We start from the raw sequence: 26,210 nt of genomic DNA, 5'->3' as shown, positions 1-26,210 counted from the left end.
TGGCATCTGGCATGTTGGAGAGACGTTCTGTTCACGGAAGAGTCACGTTTTCACTGTTCAGGGCAGATGGCAGACAGGGTGTGTGGCATCGTGTGGGTGAGCGGTTTGCTGACGTCAAGTTTGTGGATCAAGTGGCCCATGGTGACGGTGGGGTTATGGTATGGGCAGGGGTATGTTATGGACAACGAACACAGGTGCATTTTATGGATGGCATTTTGAATGCACAGAGATACCGTGAGGAGATCCTGAGGCCCATTGTTGTGCCGTTCATCCACGACCATCACCTCATGTTGCAGCATGATAATGCATGGCCCCATATTGCCAGGATCTGGACACAATTCCTGGAAGCTCGTGCATGGCCAGCATACTCACCGGACATGTCACCCAATGAGCATGTTTGAGATGCTCTGGATCGGCGTATGCGACAGCGTGTCCCAGTTTCTGCCAATATTCTGCAACTTCGCACAGCTAATGAAGAGGAGTGGACCAACATTCTACAGGCCACAATCAACAACCTGATCAACTCTATGCGATGGAGATGTGTTGCACTGCGTGAGGCAAATGGTGACCACACCAGATACTGAATGGTTTTCTGACCCCCCCCACCCACCACCAGTAAGGAAAAACGGTGCACATTTTAGAGAGGTCTTTTATTGTGGGCAGTCTAAGGCACACCTGTGCAATATTCATGCTGTCTATTCAGCACCTTGATATGTGCAGCCAGTCAGTCGCAGGGGCAACACGTGAGGTGCACGGTGGACCGATGAGGGGCCAAATAATATAACACACAGTTCATCAGTTTACTCACAGTTAGCAGATAGCCTCCCTGGGCCGGCAGCACAGTGTTGAGGAGGACAGCACGAAATCCTCCGGGGCACGCTCTGTGGTAGGAAGCATCAGCCAAGATGGTGGTTGAGGTGCCCTTGATGTTAGGGGTGCTTAGGGTGCTTGTTGCCGCTGAGTCCCTTGATGGTTTTTGTCGTGATGCCAGTACCGTTAATCATAGGCGTGCGCAGCCTATTGCATTAGGGTGTGCACCCTACAGCACAAACACAGACGCAGCGCACCTGTGTATGTATGTATATATATATATATATATATTATATACACACACACATATATATATACACAAATACACTCTGCATACATACAGACCTGCACTATCAATATAATCAAGGGAGAAGAAATCATTTTTAAACTTACCGTATTTTTCGCCCTATAAGACGCTCTGGCCCATAGGGTTACGCACTTTTGGGGGGAAAATGCATCTTATGGGGCGAAAAAGTGCAGCACGGGGGTGACAGAACCAGTGTTCCCTCTAAGCCTTGGCAGCTGCTGAGCGGGATCGGCTCAGAGCTGGGCACAGCGCCATCAAAGGTGGGCGATAGGAAAACCTAAGATAATTGTCACATCAAAGAGCATAAAAACCACTGCGCCATCCCATACAATATACAGTATAACCCCTGCACCATCCCGTACAATATACAGTATAACCCCTGCACCATCCCGTACAATATACAGTATAACCCCTGCACCATCCCGTACAATATACAGTATAACCCCTGCACCATCCCATACAATATACAGTATAACCCCTGCACCATCCCGTACAATATACAGTATAACCCCTGCACCATCCCGTACAATATATAGTATAACCCCTGCACCATCCCGTACAATATACAGTATAACCCCTGCACCATCCTGTACAATATACAGTATAACCCCTGCACCATCCTGTACAATATACAGTATAACCCCTGCACCATCCCGTACAATATACAGTATAACCCCTGCACCATCCCGTACAATATACAGTATAACCCCTGCACCATCCCGTACAATATACAGTATAACCCCTGCACCATCCCGTACAATATACAGTATAACCCCTGCACCATCCCGTACAATATACAGTATAACCCCTGCACCATCCCGTACAATATACAGTATAACCCCTGCACCATCCCGTACAATATACAGTATAACCCCTGCACCATCCCTTACAATATACCGTATAACCCCTGCACCATCCCGTACAATATACAGTATAACCCCTGCACCATCCCGTACAATATACAGTATAACCCCTGCACCATCCCGTACAATATACAGTATAACCCCTGCACCATCCCGTACAATATACAGTATAACCCCTGCACCATCCCGTACAATATACAGTATAACCCCTGCGCCATCCCGTACAATATACAGTATAACCCCTGCACCATCCCGTACAATATACAGTATAACCCCTGCACCATCCCGTACAATATACAGTATAACCCCTGCACCATCCCGTACAATATACAGTATAACCCCTGCGCCATCCCGTACAATATACAGTATAACCCCTGCGCCATCCCGTACAATATACAGTATAACCCCTGCTCCATCCCGTACAATATACAGTATAACCCCTGCTCCATCCCGTACAATATACAGTATAACCCCTGCGCCATCCCGTACAATATACAGTATAACCCCTGCACCATCCCGTACAATATACAGTATAACCCCTGCACCATCCCGTACAATATACAGTATAACCCCTGCACCATCCCGTACAATATACAGTATAACCCCTGCGCCATCCCGTACAATATACAGTATAACCCCTGCACCATCCCGTACAATATACAGTATAACCCCTGCACCATCCCGTACAATATACAGTATAATCCCTGCACCATCCCGTACAATATACAGTATAAACCCTGCACCATCCCGTACAATATACAGTATAAACCCTGCACCATCCCGTACAATATACAGTATAACCCCTGCACCATCCCGTACAATATACAGTATAACCCCTGCACCATCCCGTACAATATACAGTATAACCCCTGCACCATCCCGTACAATATACAGTATAACCCCTGCACCATCCCGTACAATATACAGTATAACCCCTGCACCATCCCAGACAATATACAGTATAACCCCTGCACCATCCCGTACAATATACAGTATAACCCCTGCACCATCCCGTACAATATACAGTATAACCCCTGCACCATCCCGTACAATATACAGTATAACCCCTGCACCATCCCGTACAATATACAGTATAACTCCTGCACCATCCCGTACAATATACAGTATAACCCCTGCACCATCCCGTACAATATACAGTATAACCCCTGCACCATCCCGTACAATATACAGTATAACCCCTGCACCATCCCATACAATATACAGTATAACCCCTGCACCATCCCGTACAATATACAGTATAACCCTTGCACCATCCCGTACAATATACAGTATAACCCCTGCCCCATCCCGTACAATATACAGTATAACCCCTGCACCATCCCGTACAATATACAGTATAACCCCTGCACCATCCCGTACAATATACAGTATAACCCCTGCACCATCCCGTACAATCTACAGTATAACCCCTGCACCATCCCATACAATATACAGTATAACCCCTGCTCCATCCCGTACAATATACAGTATAACCCCTGCACCATCCCGTACAATATACAGTATAACCCCTGCACCATCCCGTACAATATACAGTATAACCCCTGCACCATCCCGTACAATATACAGTATAACCCCTGCACCATCCCGTACAATATACAGTATAACCCCTGCACCATCCCGTACAATATACAGTATAACCCCTGCACCATCCCGTACAATATACAGTATAATCCCTGCACCATCCCGTACAATATACAGTATAACCCCTGCACCATCCCGTACAATATACAGTATAACCCCTGCACCATCCCGTACAATATACAGTATAACCCCTGCACCATCCCGTACAATATACAGTATAACCCCTGCACCATCCCGTACAATATACAGTATAACCCCTGCACCATCCCATACAATATACAGTATAACCCCTGCACCATCCCAAACAATATACAGTATAACCCCTGCACCATCCCGTACAATATACAGTATAACCCCTGCACCATCCCTTACAATATACAGTATAACCCCTGCACCATCCCGTACAATATACAGTATAACCCCTGCACCATCCCGTACAATATACAGTATAACCCCTGCACCATCCCGTACAATATACAGTATAACCCCTGCACCATCCCGTACAATATACAGTATAACCCCTGCACCATCCCGTACAATATACAGTATAACCCCTGCACCATCCCGTACAATATACAGTATAACCCCTGCACCATCCCGTACAATATACAGCATAACCCCTGCACCATCTCGTACAATATACAGTATAACCCCTGCACCATCCCGTACAATATACAGTATAACCCCTGCCCCATCCCGTACAATATACAGTATAACGCCTGCCCCATCCCGTACAATATACAGTATAACGCCTGCCCCATCCCGTACAATATACAGTATAACCCCTGCACCATCCCGTACAATATACAGTATAACCCCTGCACCATCCCGTACAATATACAGTATAACCCCTGCACCATCCCGTACAATATACAGTATAACCCCTGCACCATCCCATACAATATACAGTATAATCCCTGCACCATCCCGTACAATATACAGTATAACCCCTGCACCATCCCATACAATATACAGTATAACCCCTGCGCCATCCCGTACAATATACAGTATAACCCCTGCACCATCCCGTACAATATACAGTATAACCCCTGCACCATCCCATACAATATACAGTATAATCCCTGCACCATCCCGTACAATATACAGTATAATCCCTGCACCATCCCGTACAATATACAGTATAACCCCTGCACCATCCCGTACAATATACAGTATAACCCCTGCACCATCCCGTACAATATACAGTATAACCCCTGCACCATCCCGTACAATATACAGTATAACCCCTGCACCATCCCGTACAATATACAGTATAACCCCTGCACCATCCCGTACAATACACAGTATAACCCCTGCACAATCCCGTACAATATACAGTATAACCCCTGCACCATCCCGTACAATACACAGTATAACCCCTGCACAATCCCGTACAATATACAGTATAACCCCTGCACCATCCCGTACAATATACAGTATAACCCCTGCACCATCCCGTACAATATACAGTATAACCCCTGCACCATCCCGTACAATGCACAGTATAACCCCTGCACAATCCCGTACAATATACAGTATAACCCCTGCACCATCCCGTACAATATACAGTATAACCCCTGCACCATCCCGTACAATATACAGTATAACCCCTGCACCATCCCGTACAATATACAGTATAACCCCTGCACCATCCCGTACAATATACAGTATAACCCCTGCACCATCCCGTACAATATACAGTATAACCCCTGCACCATCCCGTACAATATACAGTATAACCCCTGCACCATCCCGTACAATATACAGTATAACCCCTGCACCATCCCGTACAATATACAGTATAACCCCTGCACCATCCCTTACAATATACAGTATAACCCCTGCACCATCCCGTACAATATACAGTATAACCCCTGCACCATCCCGTACAATATACAGTATAACCCCTGCACCATCCCGTACAATATACAGTATAACCCCTGCACCATCCCGTACAATATACAGTATAACCCCTGCACCATCCCGTACAATATACAGTATAACCCCTGCACCATCCCGTACAATATACAGTATAACCCCTGCACCATCCCGTACAATATACAGCATAACCCCTGCACCATCTCGTACAATATACAGTATAACCCCTGCACCATCCCGTACAATATACAGTATAACCCCTGCCCCATCCCGTACAATATACAGTATAACGCCTGCCCCATCCCGTACAATATACAGTATAACCCCTGCACCATCCCGTACAATATACAGTATAACCCCTGCACCATCCCGTACAATATACAGTATAACCCCTGCACCATCCCGTACAATATACAGTATAACCCCTGCACCATCCCATACAATATACAGTATAATCCCTGCACCATCCCGTACAATATACAGTATAACCCCTGCACCATCCCATACAATATACAGTATAACCCCTGCGCCATCCCGTACAATATACAGTATAACCCCTGCACCATCCCGTACAATATACAGTATAACCCCTGCACCATCCCATACAATATACAGTATAATCCCTGCACCATCCCGTACAATATACAGTATAATCCCTGCACCATCCCGTACAATATACAGTATAACCCCTGCACCATCCCGTACAATATACAGTATAACCCCTGCACCATCCCGTACAATATACAGTATAACCCCTGCACCATCCCGTACAATATACAGTATAACCCCTGCACCATCCCGTACAATATACAGTATAACCCCTGCACCATCCCGTACAATACACAGTATAACCCCTGCACAATCCCGTACAATATACAGTATAACCCCTGCACCATCCCGTACAATACACAGTATAACCCCTGCACAATCCCGTACAATATACAGTATAACCCCTGCACCATCCCGTACAATATACAGTATAACCCCTGCACCATCCCGTACAATATACAGTATAACCCCTGCACCATCCCGTACAATACACAGTATAACCCCTGCACAATCCCGTACAATATACAGTATAACCCCTGCACCATCCCGTACAATATACAGTATAACCCCTGCACCATCCCGTACAATATACAGTATAACCCCTGCACCATCCCGTACAATATACAGTATAACCCCTGCACCATCCCGTACAATATACAGTATAACCCCTGCACCATCCCGTACAATATACAGTATAACCCCTGCACCATCCCGTACAATATACAGTATAACCCCTGCACCATCCCGTACAATATACAGTATAACCCCTGCACCATCCCGTACAATATACAGTATAACCCCTGCACCATCCCGTACAATATACAGTATAACCCCTGCACCATCCCGTACAATATACAGTATAACCCCTGCACCATCCCGTACAATATACAGTATAGTCCTCTCTGTGATCACTGGACATTGCTCTCCATATATAAACCATACGGGGAAAAATCTCATTGAACCAGAGAACTTACATAGATAAACTAATAACCAAGAGGCTAAACAAAACCCTGTTTCTGACCCTTATGTTAAAACATAACTTTCATTTGATTGCTCTAATACCTAAACACCTGAAGGAAAAAAAAATATTTTTTAAAAAAGCTGCTGTTTCTCTAGATGACATTATAGTACTGGAAATAGAGTCTTAGGGTCTATAAAAGCAGCTACACTATTTTTGCAAACCTTTGAGACTCTATTAACACTACTATCAACATAAGGTCATCTAAAGAAACAGTAGGTATTAAAAAAAAATAATTCCTTTAGGTGTTAAAACATAACTTTTATTAGATTGCTCTAACACCTAAACGGAAAAAAAAAACGCTTTTTCTCTAGATGACCTTATGTTAATAGTAGTGTTAATAGAGTCTCACAAGGTCTGTAAAAATAGTGTAGCTGATTTTATAGACCCCTGAGACTCTATTACCACTACTATAAGGTCATCTAGAGAAACAGTAGCTTTTAAAAACTATTTTTTTCCATTAGGTGTTAAAGCAATCAAATGAAAGTTATGTCTTAACATAAGGGTCAGAAGCAGGGTTTTTAGCCTCTGTCTTGGCTGTTAGTTTTTCCATTCATAAAGCTCCACATGGACCTCCCAGCCAGCAGTAGATAGAAGCCTGCAGGACACGTCGCCTGGGCACATCACCTGGGCACATCACCTGGGCACATCACCTGGGCACATCACCTGGGCACATCACCTGGGCACATCACCTGGGCACATCACCTGGCACATGGTGATGGCTCCCTTCCTATGCTATGCTGACGCGCTTCCTGGTGTCATAATAACTGAAAAGGAAGCTACTGCTGCTGCTGTGTTCAGCGCCCGAGAGAAGGGGTGTGAGAGGATCAGCCAATGGCAGGGCAGCCAGCTGATACTGGCCAATCAGCAGCCTCCTCCCTTATAACAGAGCTCTGTTATTGGAGATTTCAGGCCTCAGCGGTATTGCTCTGCTGCCTGCAGTGCCGCACATTGTAAACCTCAAGTAGGCTTGATTAGGGTGTGCCCAGGCACACCCCGCACACCCCGTGCGCACGCCTATGCCGTTAATGGTGGTACAACCATAGGTAGTAATAATGAGGTAGACCGTGGTAAGATGCAACTCACAACTCTTACTTTGGATGTCTCTTGGTTGCAGCAGTACAATTATGCAGTCTCTGGATGGTACAGGGTTAATTCTGCAAATCCACTGTTTTAGGCTTGTCAGGTTTCTTGGTTTTTGGAGCAGTGGCTTACTTCTACGTCAGTGGAACTTTTGGTGAGGTTGCCGGAGGCTAGGGTATCCTTCACCTAAGATATCCCAAAGGTCCTTTATGCCTGGTTTACGGCTTTTATCCTTTGGATGAATTTGAATTTGTCCTTCTCTCTTGTCCCTTTCTGGACTAAAACTTCTCTTTAGAGCTGAAGTGCTGGATCTGCACCTTTTCACTCACTGATCTTCACACTGACCTGTGGTCTCACTCTATTCAACCTCCACTAACCAGAACTGATCTGAACTGCCTCACTAGGCCTGACAAAGGAATATATAGGACCTGAACTTTATCCCCATCTAGTGGTGGGATGTATAAATTACACCTAATAGGCCTGTTGACAGGGATTTTGCAGATACACAAATGCAAAGTTATACATTACTGTACAATGCAATTGTTAGGATCAGAAAGTACTTTTAAAGAGGACCTTTCAGTTGTAAAAACTATGTGAACTGAGTATGCTGCCATGTAGAGCGGCGCCCGGGGATCTCACTGCACTTACTATTATCCCCGGGCGCCGCTCCGTTCTCCCGTTATGCCCTCCGGTACCTTTGCTCTGTAAGTTATAGTAGGCGGAGTCTGCCCTTGTCCTGTGGGCGTCTCCTTCTCCTAGGCTGCAGCGCTGGCCAATCGCAGCGCACAGCTCACAGCCTGGGAGTTTTTCTTCTCCCAGGCTGTGAGCTGTGCGCTGCGATTGGCCAGCGCTGCAGCCTAGGAGAAGGAGACGCCCACAGGACAAGGGAAGACTCTGCCTACTATAACTTACAGAGCAAAGGTACCGGAGGGCATAACGGGAGAACGGAGCGGCGCCCGGGGATAATAGTAAGTGCAGTGAGATCCCCGGGCGCCGCTCTACATGGCAGCATACTTAGTTCACATAGTTTATACAAGTGAAAGGTCCTCTTTAAGCATTGCCCACACACACGTAGTGGGACGCTGCATATGCCACACCTGTGAGGTTAGATGGATTATCTCGGCAAAGGAGAAGTGCTCACTAACACCGATTTAGACAGATTTGTAAACAATATTTGTGTAAGTAGAAAATGTTTCAGATCTTTGAGCTCAGCTCATGCAAAATGGGAGCAAAGGGGTTTTGTTTGGGAAGGCAGGTATTTTTCTCCCAGCATGGGCGGCTGGGCTGATTTCCAGCCAGGTGAGATCAAGTACCGGACCGGAGTTTAAGTGCCGCTCTGGATTTTGACAGTACCTGGCTGTCCTTTAAATAGGCAGCTGGGATCAGAATCAAGGTCTCTGTCTTGGGATCTGAGGCATGGTGCCGTGCTAGAGGGCTGAGAGCCGCATGCGGGGAAACAGGCCCCCTAAAGCCTGTTGTGGACGCTGGAAAAACCTGCTAGCAAGGTGACTGTTTTGTGCTTTGGACTTTCCATTGTATGAACAAACACTAAGAATGAAAATTGTTGCTTTGTTTTTTTCTCCGGTGTGAATAAACACTGAGGTTTTGTTTTACAAACTGCTGTTTTTGCCTCTGTTCTGCGTCCGCTTACCCTGCCTACCAGAGCGAATCCTCACAATTGGTGGCTTGGAGCGGCATACGCAGTGAGGCTGCCGTAAATGCTGAAATATCTTTTTCAGGTACGGCTGGATGTCCTGGATTAAACCAGCTAAATTTTAACCTGTGTCACGTGACAAAATGAAGGCTGTAATGAAAGCTCTTGTGGAGGCTAATCAACACCAGCAAGAAACAAACCAGCTGCTGTTACAACACGTGATGGCTTTACAAAGCGGCAGGAGTGTCCCAGAGTGGCCATGATGTCCGGAAAGCGATCCCAGAGATGACACCAGCAGATGACGTTGAAACCTACCTGGCGATGTATGAGAAGGTGGCCACAAGGGAGAATCTACCCTGAGATCAGTGGGCTGAGGTTGTCGCTCTGTTCCTGACATCCGATTCCCAGCGGGTGTATTTCGACTTGCTGGACGATCAAGCGTCCGACTACCAGAAAGTCAAGGGTGAGATTCTGGCAAGACTAGGGGTGAATGTGTTGGTCCGGGCCCAGCGGCTGCATCAGTGGGGGTTGAGCCTGTTAGACCCCAGTATTATAACCTGCTTAACCTCTTGCAAAAGTGGCTACAGCCTGACGTGCTGAGCCCCACTGCTATGCTGGACCGTCTGTTGGCTGATATGTTCTGGAGGGCTTTGCCACCCTCTCTCCAGCAATGTATCGGCCAGGTCTCTCCAGGTAATGCTCTCGAGATGGTCGACCTGGTGGAGCGCTATGAGGCTACCCGGAATCTACAAGGGGGTTCTTTTGGGAGGGGGGTAGTCAAATCCTGTTACTCCTAATACCAGACCCAGTGGTTTGTGCCCACCAAACCCGCCTGGGATGTACCCCCTGTGGACCCAGCTCAGATAGTCTGTTGGCGGTGTCGGGAGACTGGCCATGTACGAGCTGACTGTCCACATGAGGTGGAACTCATGGACACGAACTATGGCTTCCGTCAGTCGTTCTATGCTAGGAAGCTGTGTGCCCCCCCCCAGACACTCTGAATCACCTGTGCCAGGTGGAGGTAGGAGACACTCCAACGGAGGCTCTGTTGGACTCAGGGAGTCTGGTGACCCTGGTAAGGGCTCCCCTGGTACGGTCCAGTGAGTATACTGGCCGTAAAGTCGGGTCATGTGTATTCCTGGAGACTTAAAAAACTACCCCACTGCTATGGTGTCTCTATCCATGGTTGCTAGCAGGTGGACCCACGAGGTGGCTGTCGCCATCAATCTATAATACAAACTTATAATAGGGAGAGACTTCCCGGGCTTTACAGCACTGTGGCCTGCTACGAGAGTAACTGATAAACATGAGACAGGGGTAACCCTAGCAAAGTGGCCCAGCTCAGGGAGGAGACCAGAACCCTGGGAACCTGAGTCCGAAGGGCCAGCGGTAGGGGTGACCGCCACTTCGGTGGAAGAGGGGGAGACAACCCCTCTAAGTGTGATGGTGGGAGACATGGAGGACTTGCTGCCGGGTCCTGAGCTGGCAGACCTCAATGTCTCCGGTGATAATTTTGGTACCGTCCAACACCGGGACCCAACCCTATCTTGAGCCTGGGAAAATGTATTAATAGTAGATGGTGAACCACAACAACCAGGGGCAGTCGGTGTTCCCCTGTTTTGTGGTTCATCAGGGTATGTTGTACCTCGTAAACCAGCTGAGAGGTGAATCCTTTTTCGCAGTCTCTTGGTACCTCTCCCGATCATTGAGGTGCCGTTTGAGTGAATCGCTATGGACCTCGTCGGTCCAGTACCGAAGTCCGCTAGAGGAAACCAACACATCTTGGTCATCCTGGACTGCGCCACTCGGTACCCGGAGGCGGTGCTACTGCGACATACATCGGCAAAGCATATAGCTAAGGAGCTAATGCAGATGTTCTCCCGAGTGGGGCTACCTAAAGAGATTCTGACTGACCAGGGGACCCGTTTTATGTCCAAGGTCATGAGGGAACTCTGTAAGTTGCTGCATATCAGACAGTTACGGACGTCCGTGTACCATCCGGGCGGTCTGGTGGAAAGGTTTAACAAAACTCTAAAAACTATGTTAAAAAGGGTGGTGTTTAAAGATGGGAAGGATTGGAACCTTCTTCTGCCCTATATCTTGTTCTCAGTGCGAGAGGTACCCCAGGCTTCTACTGGGTTCTCGCCCTTCGAATTGCTTTATGGCAGACATCCTCGTGGTCTGTTGGATGTGGCCAAAGAGGCATGGGAACCGCAACCCACTCCACATAAAAGTGTCCTGGAGTATGTTGTCAAGATGCAACAGCGGATAGAGACTGTTTTACCTCTTGTCAGGGAGCATATGGAGGCCGCTCAGCGAGCCCAGAGTCGGATCTATAATCGGCAGGCTCGGGTCCAGGTCTTTAACCCTGGTGACCAGGTTTTGGTTCTGGTACCAACCATGGACAGTAAGTTCCTGGCTAGATGGCAGGGGCCCTACGAGGTACTCGAGAAAGTTGGAGAGGTAAATTACAAGGTACACCAGCCAGGGCGGCGGAGCTGGAGCAGGTTTACCATGTTAATTTACTTAAACCTTGGAAAGATACAGAGACCTATACTGAAGACAGCCCGTGGCCGGGTTTTCTAGGGGAAGAGGTTCCGGCTCCTATATCTGAGGCAAGGGAAGCGGTTGCCAAAGTAAAACTTTAAAAGGAGTTTGTAGTACAAACCGATGCCTCCGAAGTGGGCCTCGGTGCTGTACTGTCCCAGGAACTCTTCCTCAGCTGTTAGTTTACTCCAGCCAAGACCCGGTACAGTATAGTGGAGAGTGAGTGCCTGGCCATCAAGTGGGCACTCGAGTCTCTCCACTATTATCTGTTGGGGAGAAAGTTCCGTCTGGTAACCGACCACTCCCCTCTGAAGTGGATAAGCGAGGCCAAAGAGACGAATGCTCTTGTCACCAGATGGTTCTTGTCAAAACTTTAAGTTTACAGTAGAACACAGGGCAGGCCGGTTACAGGGAAACGCAGATGTCCTGTCCCGGGTACACTGTCTGGTGTGTGTTCACCCCCTCAGGGTTGACAACAGGTGGAAATTATAGGCAATTAGCAAGACACCCCCAATAAAGGAGTGGTTCTGCAGGTGGTGACCTGACTACTTCTCAGTTCCTATGCTTCCTGGCTGATGTTTTGGTCACTTTTGAATGCTGCCGGTGCTTTCACTCTAGTGGTAGCATGAGACTGAGTCTACAACCCACACAAGTGGCTCAGGTAGTGCAGCTTATCCAGGATGGCACATCAATGCGAGCTGTGGCAAGAAGGTTTGCTGTGTCTGTCAGCGTAGTGTCCAGAGCATGGAGGCGCTACCAGGAGACAGGCCAGTACATCAGGAGACGTGGAGGAGGCCGTAGGAGGGCAACAGCCCAGCAGCAGGACCGCTACCTCCGCCTTTGTGCAAGGAGGAACAGGAGGTGCACTGCCAAAGCCCTGCAAAATGACCTCCAGAAGGCCACAAATGTGCATGTGTCTGCTCAAACGGTCAGAAACAGACTCCATGAGGGTGATATGAGGGCCCGATGTCCACAGGTGGGGGTTGTGCTTACAGCCCAACACCGTGCAGGACGTTTGGCATTTGCCAGAGAACACCAAGATTGGCAAATTCGCCACTGGCGCCCTGTGCTCTTCACAGATGAAAGCAGGTTCACACTGAGCACATGTGACAGACGTGACAGAGTCTGGAGACGCCGTGGAGAACGTTCTGCTGCCTGCAACATCCTCCAGCATGACCGGTTTGGCATTGGGTCAGTAATGGTGTGGGGTGGCATTTTTTTGGAGGGCTGCACAGCCCTCCATGTGCTCGCCAGAAGTAGCCTGACTGCCACTAGGTACCGAGATGAGATCCTCAGACCCCTTGTGAGACCATATGCTGGTGCGGTTGGCCCTGGGTTCCTCCTAATGCAAGACAATGCTAGACCTCATGTGGCTGGAGTGTGTCAGCAGTTCCTGCAAGACGAAGGCATTGATGCTATGGACTGGCCCGCCCGTTCCCCAGACCTGAATCCAATTGAGCACATCTGGGACATCACGTCTCGCTCTATCCACCAACGTCACGTTGCACCACAGACTGTCCAGGAGTTGGCAGATGCTTTAGTCCAGGTCTGGGAGGAGATCCCTCAGGAGACCGTCCGCCACCTCATCAGGAGCATGCACAGGCGTTGTAGGGAGGTCATACAGGCACGTGAAGGCCACACACACTACTGAGCCTCATTTTCACTTGTTTTAAGGACATTACATCAAAGTTGGATCAGCCTGTAGTGTGTTTTTCCACTTTAATTTTGAGTGTGACTCCAAATCCAGACCTCGATGGGTTGAAAAATTTGATTTCCATTTTTTTATTTTTGTGTGATTTTGTTGTCAGCACATTCAACTATGTAAAGAACAAAGTATTTCAGAAAAATATTTAATGAAGTCAGATCTAGGATGTGTTATTTTTGTGTTCCCTTTATTTTTTTGAGCAGTGTGTATATGTATGTATATATATATATATATATATATATATATATTTATATATATAATCATATAAAATACAGTGCAAGTTAACCCCTTCAAGTGAAACAAAGTAAGAAGTCTATAACCCTGCATTGGGGAAATAGACAAATGTCCAAACCTCAAAGTACTCCCTGCTCCAGGGCCCTACACACCCACTTGGATAATTAAAGGGGAGGTACGGTGACCTCGCCTCTACTTGTCACTTTTCACCAGACCTCACGAATGAGCCTTTTACAATTCACTTATTTCTACCGGTGCACAATGGTTTGATGTTACTGCGGCACTAAGTTATAACAAAGTTTACAGTGAGCAGATGTGAGAAACTTCTGATTTTTTAAAATAATTTTATAATCAAGACACAGGGGACTAAAAAGGAATATTGCATCTTCTGGTAAAACATATTTCAGAATTTCTCATAATTCCCCAAACTCTTCTATTTCTACCTGATCTCTTCACAGATGAGCCAGCGCTGATGTAAGGAGAAGATAAATGTGAGGATCAGAGACAGACTCTGGGAAGAAGAGGACCTGGACTCATCTTCACCTGTCACCGTACAGCCAGGATCTCCATACTAACAGGTAAGTGACCACCACTTCTACTCATCACATGGAGCCTGACGCCCCTCACTCAGACATCACATGGACCCTGACAGCACTCACTCAGACATCACATGGACCCTGACGCCCCTCTCTCAGACATCACATGGACCCTGTCACCCCTCACTCAAACATCACATGGACCCTGACACCCCTCACTCAGACATCACATGGACCCTGACGCCCCTCACTCAGACATCACATGGACCCTGACGCCCCTCACTCAGACATCACATGGACCCTGACGCCCCTCACTCAGACATCACATGGACCCTGACGCCCCTCACTCAGACATCACATGGACCCTGACGCCCCTCACTCAGACATCACATGGATCCTGACGCCCCTCACTCAGACATCACATGGACCCTGACGCCCCTCACTCAGACATCACATGGACCCTGACACCCCTCACTCAGACATCACATTGACCCTGACACCCCTCACTCATACATCACATGGACCCTGACACTCCTCACTCAGACATCACATGGACCCTGACACCCCTCACTCAGACATCACATGGACCCTGACACCCCTCAGTCAGACATCACATGGACCCTGACACCCCTCACTCAGACATCACATGGACCCTGACACCCCTCACTCAGACATCACATGGACCCTGACGCCCCTCACTCAGACATATCTATCAGTAATGACATTCCTAGCCCCTTAGCCAGGTGTGATATATAACATTGTAAGTCATGATTTCTGGAAGCTTTCTGCACTCATTCGCCGTATACATGTAGTAACTGGAATTGTTGATTACCTGCAGTCCTGTCTTACATAAGCGTTTATATAGTAAAATTCAGCTAAAACAAAGTAAGAAGTCTATAACCCTGCATTGGGGAAATAGACAAATGTCCAAACGTAAAAGTACTCCCTGCTCCAGGGCACTACACACCCACTTGGATAATAACAGTGGAGGTACGGTGACCTCGCCTCTACTGGTCACTTTTCACCAGACCTCACGAATGAGCCTTTTACAATTCACTTATTTCTACTGGTGCACAATGGTTTGATGTTACTGCGGCACTTCTAAGTTATAACAAAGTTTACAGTGAGCAGATGTGAGAAACTTCTGTTTTTTTTTTATAATTTTATAATCAAGACACAGGCGACTAAATAAGAATATTGCATCTTCTGGAAAAACATATTTCTGAATTTCTCATAATTTTCCGAACTCTTCTATTTCTACCTGATCTCTTCACAGATGAGCCAGCGCTGATGTAAGGAGAAGATAAATGTGAGGATCAGAGACAGACTCTGGGAAGAAGAGGACCTGGACTCATGTTCACCTGTCACCGTACAGTCAGGATCTCCATACTAACAGGTAAGTGACCACCACTTCTACTCATCACATGGAGCCTGACGCCCCTCACTCGGACATCACATGGACCCTGACACCCCTCACTCAAACATCACATGGACCCTGACACCCCTCACTCATACATCACATGGACCCTGACACCCCTCACTCATACATCACATGGACCCTGACACCCCTCATTTAGACATCACATGGACCCTGACACCCCTCACTCAGACATCACATGGACCCTGACACCCCTCACTCAGACATCACATGTACCCTGACGCCCCTCACTCAGACATCACATGGACCCTGACACCCCTCACTCAGACATCACATGGACCCTGACGCCCCTCACTCAGACATCACATGGACCCTGACGCCCCTCACTCAGACATCACATGGACCCTGACACTCCTCACTCAGACATCACATGGACCCTGACGCCCCTCACTCAGACATCACATGGACCCTGACACCCCTCACTCAGACATCATAGGGAGCCTGACACTCCTCACTCAGACATCACATGGACCCTGACGCCCCTCACTCAGACATCACATGGACCCTGACACCCCTCACTCAGACATCATAGGGAGCCTGACACTCCTCACTCAGACATCACATGGACCCTGACGCCCCTCACTCAGACATCACATGGACCCTGACACTCCTCTCTCAGACATCACATGGACCCCGACGCCCCTCATTTAGACATCACATGGACCCTGACGCCCCTCACTCAGACATCACATGGACCCTGACGCTCCTCTCTCAGACATCACATGGACCCTGACGCCCCTCACTCAGACATCACATGGACCCTGACGCCCCTCACTCAGACATCACATGGACCCTGACACCCCTCACTCAGACATCACATGGACCCTGACACCCCTCACTCAGACATCACATGGACCCTGACGCTCCTCTCTCAGACATCACATGGACCCTGACGCTCCTCAATAAGACATCACATGGACCCTGACGCCCCTCACTCAGACATATCTATCAGTAATGACATTCCTAGCCCCTTAGCCAGGTGTGATATATAACATTGTAAGTCATGATTTCTGGAAGCTTTCTGCACTCATTAGCCGTATACATGTAGTAGTTGGAATTGTTGATTACCTGCAGTCCTGTTTTACATAAGCGTTTATATACTGAAATCCTTGTCTGAATGTTCATCCAGTGTCATCTCCACAGGGAGCAGGAAGAAATATTTTGCTTTCTATGACATATCACTCCTTTTTCCAGCTGGGGCTCTTTCTCAGTATAATCCTTATTACACATTAGGCCATCTATGCCACCATGCTGTTCTTTTTCTAGAATGTAAGAGGAGCTTTTTCACTGTGACTCTCATCTACTGCTCTAATAAGATACATCATATGTAGCATGAAGGACCAGACTGACAATGTCTTAACTTGGGATATGTTTCTGTTATTTTAGGAAATCATGAGGAGCCTCATAAAGTTCTTCACCCTGATGCTTATTATCATTGACAGAACCTGTTCTGGACCTTCTCCATGCAGACTGGAAATGGCTGACGATTCTCCTTTCACCCAAAGCCCAGGGGACCTGATAGTTGGAGGGATAATACAACTAGCGTCCTCTGTTTCCAGATATCACGGGTCTACATTACTAAAGATTCAAAATACAATTGAGTGTCATTCGTAAGTATTCTGCATTTCTTCTGACTTTCTAATGGCTTCTTGTAGTAAAGATGATGTAAGAAGAAGTAATTCATATCTAATTGTAAGGAGGATCTAAACATGACTGTTCACTAATCAATGACCATAGGATTTCTGACCAGGACCAGATTATAGGGAGGAAGGCAGAGGGACCATGAAATGCAGACCAACCAAACATCTACCTCCATATCAATCGGTAACAGGGACCAATAGAAACCCATTCACCTGTTACTGATATACCAGTCCGATAACACAGTGATGGTAAACACCAGTAGTAAGTACCGCCAAGGACACTTTAAGACATAAAACAATTAGATACAAATAGCCATCCCAATAAAAAAATAAAAGTGAAAAACAAGGGTTAATGGTAAGAAAGAGCGATTTGGTTCTAAATGAACCAGATTTGTTGTGAATTACACAAAAACTTGTCCACAAAATGAATCTTTCTAATTTTATATAAGTTTTGGAAGAATCAGATAAAACAGCGAACAGCTCCTTTTTGCTATGAGAATTGTCAGGAGAAACCAGATGGAGGGAAGAAGGTGCTAACATGACGCTGGCAGGAGGTCCCCTGACCGGCTCACTGGCTGAGAGAGGAGATTGAGGACTTTTTTTTTTTTTTACTCGTTTTATTGAAGTTTAACAAGAGGCATGAATCATGACATCGTGAAGCAGTTACATCTCACGCAGGAGAGTCACTGGCTTCACAGCAAGTTATATAAGTACATATCACAAAAAAGGGATCTTCCCAAACAGTAATCCTTTACATAAAATCAGCAGGCATTCTAATGCTATATCTTATTATTCAAACATCAATTACAACCTTACAAGACATCAATCAGTGGGGTATTATCATCCAGGTTCCTCCATCACAGAATGCAGATGTGTATGATGTAAGGATTGAGTAGAGGAGCACCACTCCCCCCATACTTTTTGGAATTTCTGCGGGCACTTCCTATGGGTGTAAACCACTTTTTCCATTGACATAGCATGATTTACTAATGCTTTCCATTGACTGACTGTGGGAGACCTGTCTGCCCTCCATCTTATAGCTATCGCCTTTCTGGCCAGGAACAGAGTCTCTCCTAAAAATACTCTCTGGTGATGTGTCCACAACTCCTCATCTATTACTCCTAGAATACATATTTTGGGGCAGACTGTTATCGGGGCAGGTACCATTGTCGACAGTATCTCCACAACTCTCCCCCAAAAGGCCTGCAAGTAACTGCAGCTCCATATCAAATGCCAAAAGTCAGCACTCTCCTCCTGACATCTGTGACATCTGCTGCTGGGCGATCTCCCCATTTTATATAATCTGAGAGGGGATAGATAGCTTCTATGCAATATAATAAGCTGAGTTAATCTATTGTTTACCGATGGGGAAACCTTAGTAGGCACCAACAGAGCCTCCTCCCATTCTTCAGCATCGAGAGTAGGAATGGTAGTTTTCCATTTTGCTTCCACCTTCAGTGGTTGAAGTAGCATGCGATCTCCTAGCAGTTGTGTGTATAGTATAGATATAATACCCTTAGGGCCTTGAGATCTTAACACACCTATCAAGAAGTACTTGGAGATGCTACGGCTCGCCCCGCTGAATTGAGCATCTAGGGCGTGTCTTAACTGAAGGTACCTGTAAAAGAGAGTATGAAGAATCTCAAATTTCTCCTGTAATTGCTGCAATGACCTTAATACTACCCCGGTATATAATTCTTCCAGTGACAAAATCCCACATCCTTTCCAAATCGTCGATCCCTCCAGGTTTACTAAGTGCGGAAACATGGGGTTATCCCAGAGAGGAGCAGCGTCAGGTAGATCTTTATATGCATTAAATTTGGCTGCCTTCCATACTTGTTTAGCCAGCTTATGAGCAGGGAGTAGTCTCCCAGGAACTAAACCCGGGGACTCCAACACTGGCCACAGGGTAGAAAGATGAAGATACTCCTTCAGCCAATACTCTGGCCCGGGCAGATTCCCCTGTCTCACCCATGCCGCAATATACTTCATCTGACCAGCTAGATAGTATAGAAAAAAATCAGGTAGGGCCGCCCCACCTTGGAGCTTAGATCTCTGCAGCACTCTCAAGGAGAGCTTCCTCCTAGCCTTGCCCCAAATGAAAGCCGTCATTAAGGAATGCAGTCTATCAAAGAAGGCCTTGGATACCGGAGCGCATGCATGCGACAGGAGGTATAGGCCCTTAGGGAGTAGTATCATTTTAACTAAATTCTGTCTCCATCACCGAAAGTGGTAATGATTTCCATGTCTTGAACTTATCAATAAACAAGGATTCTATAGGGTCTATATTTCTTGCCACCGATGCGTGAGGGTCCCTTGTGATTACAATACCAAGATTTTTAAAATGGTCCACTACTGGTAAGTTGTGGAAACTTTCCGGCCAGGTATGTGTCCAGAGAGGCATAATAGCCGATTTCGTCCAGTTTATGTGCAAACCCGAATATGTTCCAAACTTCTCTATCACAGCAATTGCACTCGGAAGAGTCCGCTCAGGCTCATCCATAAACAGGAGGAGATCATCCGCATATAGGCCTATCTTCTCTTCTCTATTTCCCTTAGAGATCCCTTTGAAAGACTCATCCTGTCTAATACATAGGGCCAAATGTTCTATTACCACAGCAAACAATAGCGGGGAAAGGGGGCATCCCTGTCTGGTGCCCCTATGAAGTGTAAATGAGTCCGATTGGGTGCCATTAACTAGTATATTAGCTTTAGGTTTCAACCCATCTCATAAACTTTGGGCCTAATTCAAATTCATTTAAGATCTGCAGAAGGAAAGGCCACTCTACAGAATCGAAGGCCTTGGCTGTGTCAAGGGACGCCAGGTCCCACCTCCTCCCTTCCGCCACCCCTATCTGTGCTATGACCTGCGCTCTTCTAATATTGTCAGAGGTAGTCCTACCAGGTATAAATCCAGCTTGATCCTGATGTACTATAGAAGTTATCACTTTATTTAAGCGGGAGGCTAATAGTCTAGTCAGAATCTTGTAGTCTAAATTTAACAATGAAATAGGTCTTGTGGGGATCCGCTCTGGTAGGCAGTGGTAGCGAGTGCAGTATAGAGGCATCACAGACCGGTCTTGGTGTAAAACACAATGCTTTGTTTATTCACACGGTGCATATTTGTGAAAGACGGTGCAGTTCATAGGGAGGGTGGTCACACACAGCAAAATAAAAGTTCAAACACAGCAAGTCCCTGCTGCAGGCTACTTGAGGCCTGTTTCCGTCACATAAAGCAAAGTCTATTTAAAGCCAGGAGTAATGTCACCTTTTCTCCTTGGTGAAGTAAGTCCACGGGTCCGGCTCCTAGCCACAGGACATGGATCCCTCCTGGATTCAGCTGCGGGTCCCTGCACACTCCTTTACAGGCCTCAGCACGCAGCCCGGCTCACCTCCACTCCTCACTCTCACAGCCAGAGAACACAGAAGCTCCACACTGAGAACCACACCCTTGTTGCTGGTCAGGTTTTAACCCTTCCCTGCAAAACCTGGCCTGGACCGTGGGGAGACAGGCACCCGCCCGCATATTTGCCTGCTCCCAATAAGAGCCGGCCCGGATCCGTTGTTAACAGCGTAACCGCTGCAAAATGCACTTTTCCGGCTCTTACTCCAGCGGGGCCAGGACCCCCGCTGGCACGTACCTCCCGTTTACCACCACCCCAGGTACTCTCCTACATATCCCCCCCCTTTGTTCAATCCTGAAGGGTTGCACACCCTGTTCAATCCTGAGAGGTTGGACACACGTACAACAGTGTACCCGGGACAGGGCATCGGCATTCCCCTGTAAGCGGCCTGCCCTGTGTTCGACACTGAACTTAAAATTCTGGAGGGATAAGAACCATCTGGTGACCCGGGCACTCCCCTCCTTGGCCCGGCTCATCCACTGAAGAGGGGAATGGTCGGTCACCAGACGGAACCTTCTCCCTAACAGATAGTACCTAAGGGACTCGAGGGCCCACTTAATGGCCAGGCATTCTCTCTCTCTACCACGCTGTACCTGGTTTCCGCTGGGGTGAGTTTGCGACTCAGGAAGACAACAGGGTGTTCCTCCCCACTGATTTCCTGAGAGAGTACTGCCCCTAGGCCCACTCCAGAGGCGTCCGTCTGAACGACAAATTCCCGTGTGAAGTCTGGTGTCACCAAAACCGGGGACCCACACAGAGCCGACTTCAAACGGGAGAACGCCTCTTCCGCCTGCTCATCCCAGCGGACCATCACAGTCTTCCTCCCCTTTAAAAGTCTTGTCAATGGGGCCGCCACTGTGGCAAAGTTGGGGATAAAGCGCCTGTAATATCCTATCATCCCTAGGAACGAACGTACTTGCTTGGTGGTAAGAGGTCTAGGCCAGCTCTTGATCGCCTCAACCTTGTCTACCTGGGGTTTGACAACTCCCCGCCCAATCACGTATCCCAGGTACCGGACCTCCTTGAACCCGATCGAACATTTTTTTGGGTTGGCCATCAGTCCGGCTTTTCTAAGTGAATCGACTACGGCCTGTACCTTGGGCAGGTGACTCTCCCAGTCCTGGCTAAACACGATGATGTCGTCCAGATATGCCGAAGCATATGGACGATGGGGCCGTAGGATGACGTCCATCAATCGCTGGAAGGTGTCTGGAGCGCCATGTAGGCCAAAGGGCAAAACTTGGTACTGAAATAACCCCTCGGGGGTGACAAAGGCAGTCTTCTCCTTTGCCGCCTCCGTGAGAGGCACCTGCCAATATCCTTTTGTGAGGTCGAGGACCGAGAAATAGCGAGCTTTCCCTAGCCGTTCTATGAGCTCGTCTATCCGGGGCATGGGGTAGGCATCGAATTTCGACACTTCGTTGAGCTTTCTAAAGTCATTGCAGAAGCGCAGAGTACCGTCAGGTTTTGGGATGAGGACTATGGGGCTGGCCCACTCGCTCCTTGACTCCTCAATCACCCCTAACCTCAACATCGACCTTACTTCTTCTGAAATGGCCTGTCGCCGGGCCTCCGGTACACGATACGGCTTTAACCGTACCCTGACGTGGGGCTCGGTGACGATGTCATGTCGGACTGCCGAAGTTCGACCAGGAAGCTCAGAGAACACGTCCCTATTTCGACTCACCAACTCTTTGGCTTCCTGAGCTTGTTTGGTCGACAGACCACCCGCTATCTTTACCGCGGACGTGCCCTCCGGGACCTCGGGTGGAGCTGGGATCTTCCCCGCAGACAAGACAGTGCTTGGGCCGTCCCCAATGAGACACTCCCTATCTCTCCACGATTTCAGTAAATTTACATGATATACCTGTTCTGGCTTCCGCCGGCCTGGCTGGGATATCTTGTAATTCACTGGCCCTACCTTCTCTTTCACCTCGTAGGGACCTTGCCACCGTGCCAAAAACTTACTGTCAATGGTGGGGACTAGCACCAGTACCCGGTCACCCGGGTTAAATGTCCGGACCTGGGCACTCCGGTTGTATACCCGGCTCTGTGCCAGTTGGGCGGCCTCCATGTGTTCCCGGACGATTGGTAGGACTGTCTCGATACGGTCCTGCATCTTTTCTATATGCTCTATAATACTCTTGTGTGGGGTGGGCTGTTGCTCCCACGCCTCTTTAGCGATGTCCAGCAACCCTCTTGGCCGTCGACCGTACAATAGCTCGAAGGGCGAGAATCCCGTAGAGGCCTGGGGCACTTCTCGCACTGCGAACAATACGTACGGCAGCAACAAGTCCCAATCCTTTCCGTCTTTGGCTACGGTTCTTTTAAGCATAGTTTTTAGGGTTTTGTTAAAGCGCTCCACTAGTCCGTCGGTTTGAGGATGGTATACAGACGTGTGTAACCGTTTAACCCCTAAAAGCTTGCAGAGCTCCCTCGTCACCTTAGACATGAAGGGTGTCCCCTGGTCGGTCAGGATCTCTTTTGGAATCCCCACTCTTGCGAACATGCCCATGAGTTCTTTAGCTATGAGCTTAGCTGAAGTATGACGTAGTGGAATCGCTTCAGGATATCTGGTGGCATAGTCTAAGACCACCAAGATATGCTGGTGCCCTCTGGCCGACTTGTTTATGGGGCCTACCAGATCCATCCCTATTCTTTCGAAGGGGACCTCAATGATGGGCATGGGTACTAGGGGACTGCGATAGTGGGGTTGGGGGCTCGTCATCTGACACACTGGACAGGATTGGCAAAACCTTTTGACCTCCTCATAAACCCCGGGCCAATAGAACCTTTGCAGAATCCGCTCTTGGGTTTTTTTTACGCCCAAATGTCCTCCCAGCACGTGGGAGTGGGCCAAGTCCAGTACCACACGGCGGTATGGCTGGGGTACCACCAGCTGCTCCACTACCTCGTGCTGCACTTTGTACACCCTATACAGCAGGTCCTGGTTAAAAGCCAAATGGGGAAACACCGAGTCGGCCCCTGGGTGCTGAGCCACCCCATTTAACACTGTCACCCCTTCCCTCGCCCGCAATAATGTCGGATCCTGGAGCTGGGCGGTCCCGAACGTGTCACGGGATACCTCCAGGTCCGGGATGGACGGGGTTTCCACGGATTCGCCTGCCAACACCTCTAGGGGAAACCTATCGGGATGACACTCTACAGGTGATGTGGTGACCCCTACGGCTGGTATCCCCGCATCGGGATCCTCGGGCACTGGGCCAGATTGTCGTCTGTCCCTAAGGGAAGGCATATCGCTCTTCCATAGAGTCCAGAATAAAGGAAAATCCCTTCCCAGTATGGCGGCATAAGGGATTTGGCGTCCCACTCCGACGACATGCTGCACCTCTTTGCCCAACACGGACATGGTAACCCTGGCAGTGGGGTACTCCCGGCGATCCCCATGGATACAGACAATGGACAGGGTTTGCTTCTCTGGGAGTGTCTCAGACACTAAGGACTCATGCACTAGGGTTACCAGGCTCCCAGAGTCCAGCAAAGCATTAATCGGATGCCCATCGATCAAGACTTGGCACAGAGGTGGCATATCGGCGTCCGGCCAGGCATCTGCGGTACATACAGGCCGGGCAAAGAAAGAGGACCGGCGAGCGAACCCGCAGTCCATGGGTTCAGGTGTTTGAGGACAGTTCGCTGCCCTATGTCCCAGGCCGTGGCAGTGCCAACATTGAATCCCCGTGGTCCCTCCCCGGTCTCTCTTCCCTGGAGTAGGACTAGCCTTCCCCCCCATTTGTGGTTGGGTCCCTTTTTCCGGATCCCTAGCCTGAGAGGGAGCCTGACGGGATTCCCGTACCTGCGCTGAGTCACGCACCAAGTCCTGGGTCGCCACATACCTCTCGACTAGGCTTACTAACTGATCCAGGTTGCCGGGGTCTCCCTGACCAACCCAGCGCTGTATGGCCCTTGGCAGGGTCCGCACCAAACGATCGACCACCACCCGTTCCACCATCTGCGAGGGGCTCAATGTCTCAGGCTGCAGCCATTTTTTTACTAGGTGTAACAGGTCATAGGCCTGGGACCGAGCAGGCCGGGACTCAGAGAAGGCCCACTGGTAGACTCGATGTGCACGCACATAGGTATTAACCCCAAGACGAGCCAACACCTCCCCCTTCAGCCTCTTATAGCTCTTGGCTTCCTCCTGACTGAGGTCGAAGTAGGCCTTTTGTGCGTCTCCCACTAAAAATGGTGCTACTACTTCGGCCCACTGTTCTGCAGGTAACCTTTCCTGTTCCGCAGTGCGTTCGAAGACCATCAGGAACGCCTCGATATCATCCTCGGGGCCCATCTTTCTTAACGCTGAGCGCACCTTATCCCGGGCAGCAGGTAGGACTGCGGTTCCCCCTGGGACGGCTTGTTGTTGTAACACACGCATGGACTCCTGCATAGTCGCCAGTTGCTGGGCCAGTAGACTATTCAACTGCCGCTGGTCTCTCAGGGCTTCCTCATGTCTCCGAGTAGCCTCCTCATTACTTTGCACCAAGTGTCTAATGGCTTCCTCCATCTTATCTGGAGCCACAAAACTTGCCGGCTTAATATATGACATACAGTTCAAACAACACAATTTTTCGGCCTCACTGCTGTTTGCCCGCTGAAGCCACCAATTGTGGGGATCCGCTCTGGTAGGCAGTGGTAGCGAGTGCAGTATAGAGGCATCACAGACCGGTCTTGGTGTAAAACACAATGCTTTGTTTATTCACACGGTGCATATTTGTGAAAGACGGTGCAGTTCATAGGGAGGGTGGTCACACACAGCAAAATAAAAGTTCAAACACAGCAAGTCCCTGCTGCAGGCTACTTGAGGCCTGTTTCCGTCACATAAAGCAAAGTCTATTTAAAGCCAGGAGTAATGTCACCTTTTCTCCTTGGTGAAGTAAGTCCACGGGTCCGGCTCCTAGCCACAGGACATGGATCCCTCCTGGAT

This window comes from Bufo bufo, chromosome 4 (assembly GCF_905171765.1).
Source record: "Bufo bufo chromosome 4, aBufBuf1.1, whole genome shotgun sequence".
In the NCBI taxonomy this organism is placed as follows: domain Eukaryota; kingdom Metazoa; phylum Chordata; class Amphibia; order Anura; family Bufonidae; genus Bufo; species Bufo bufo.
The sequence above is the reverse complement of the archived record's forward strand: the minus strand, read 5'-3'. Positions refer to the sequence as shown.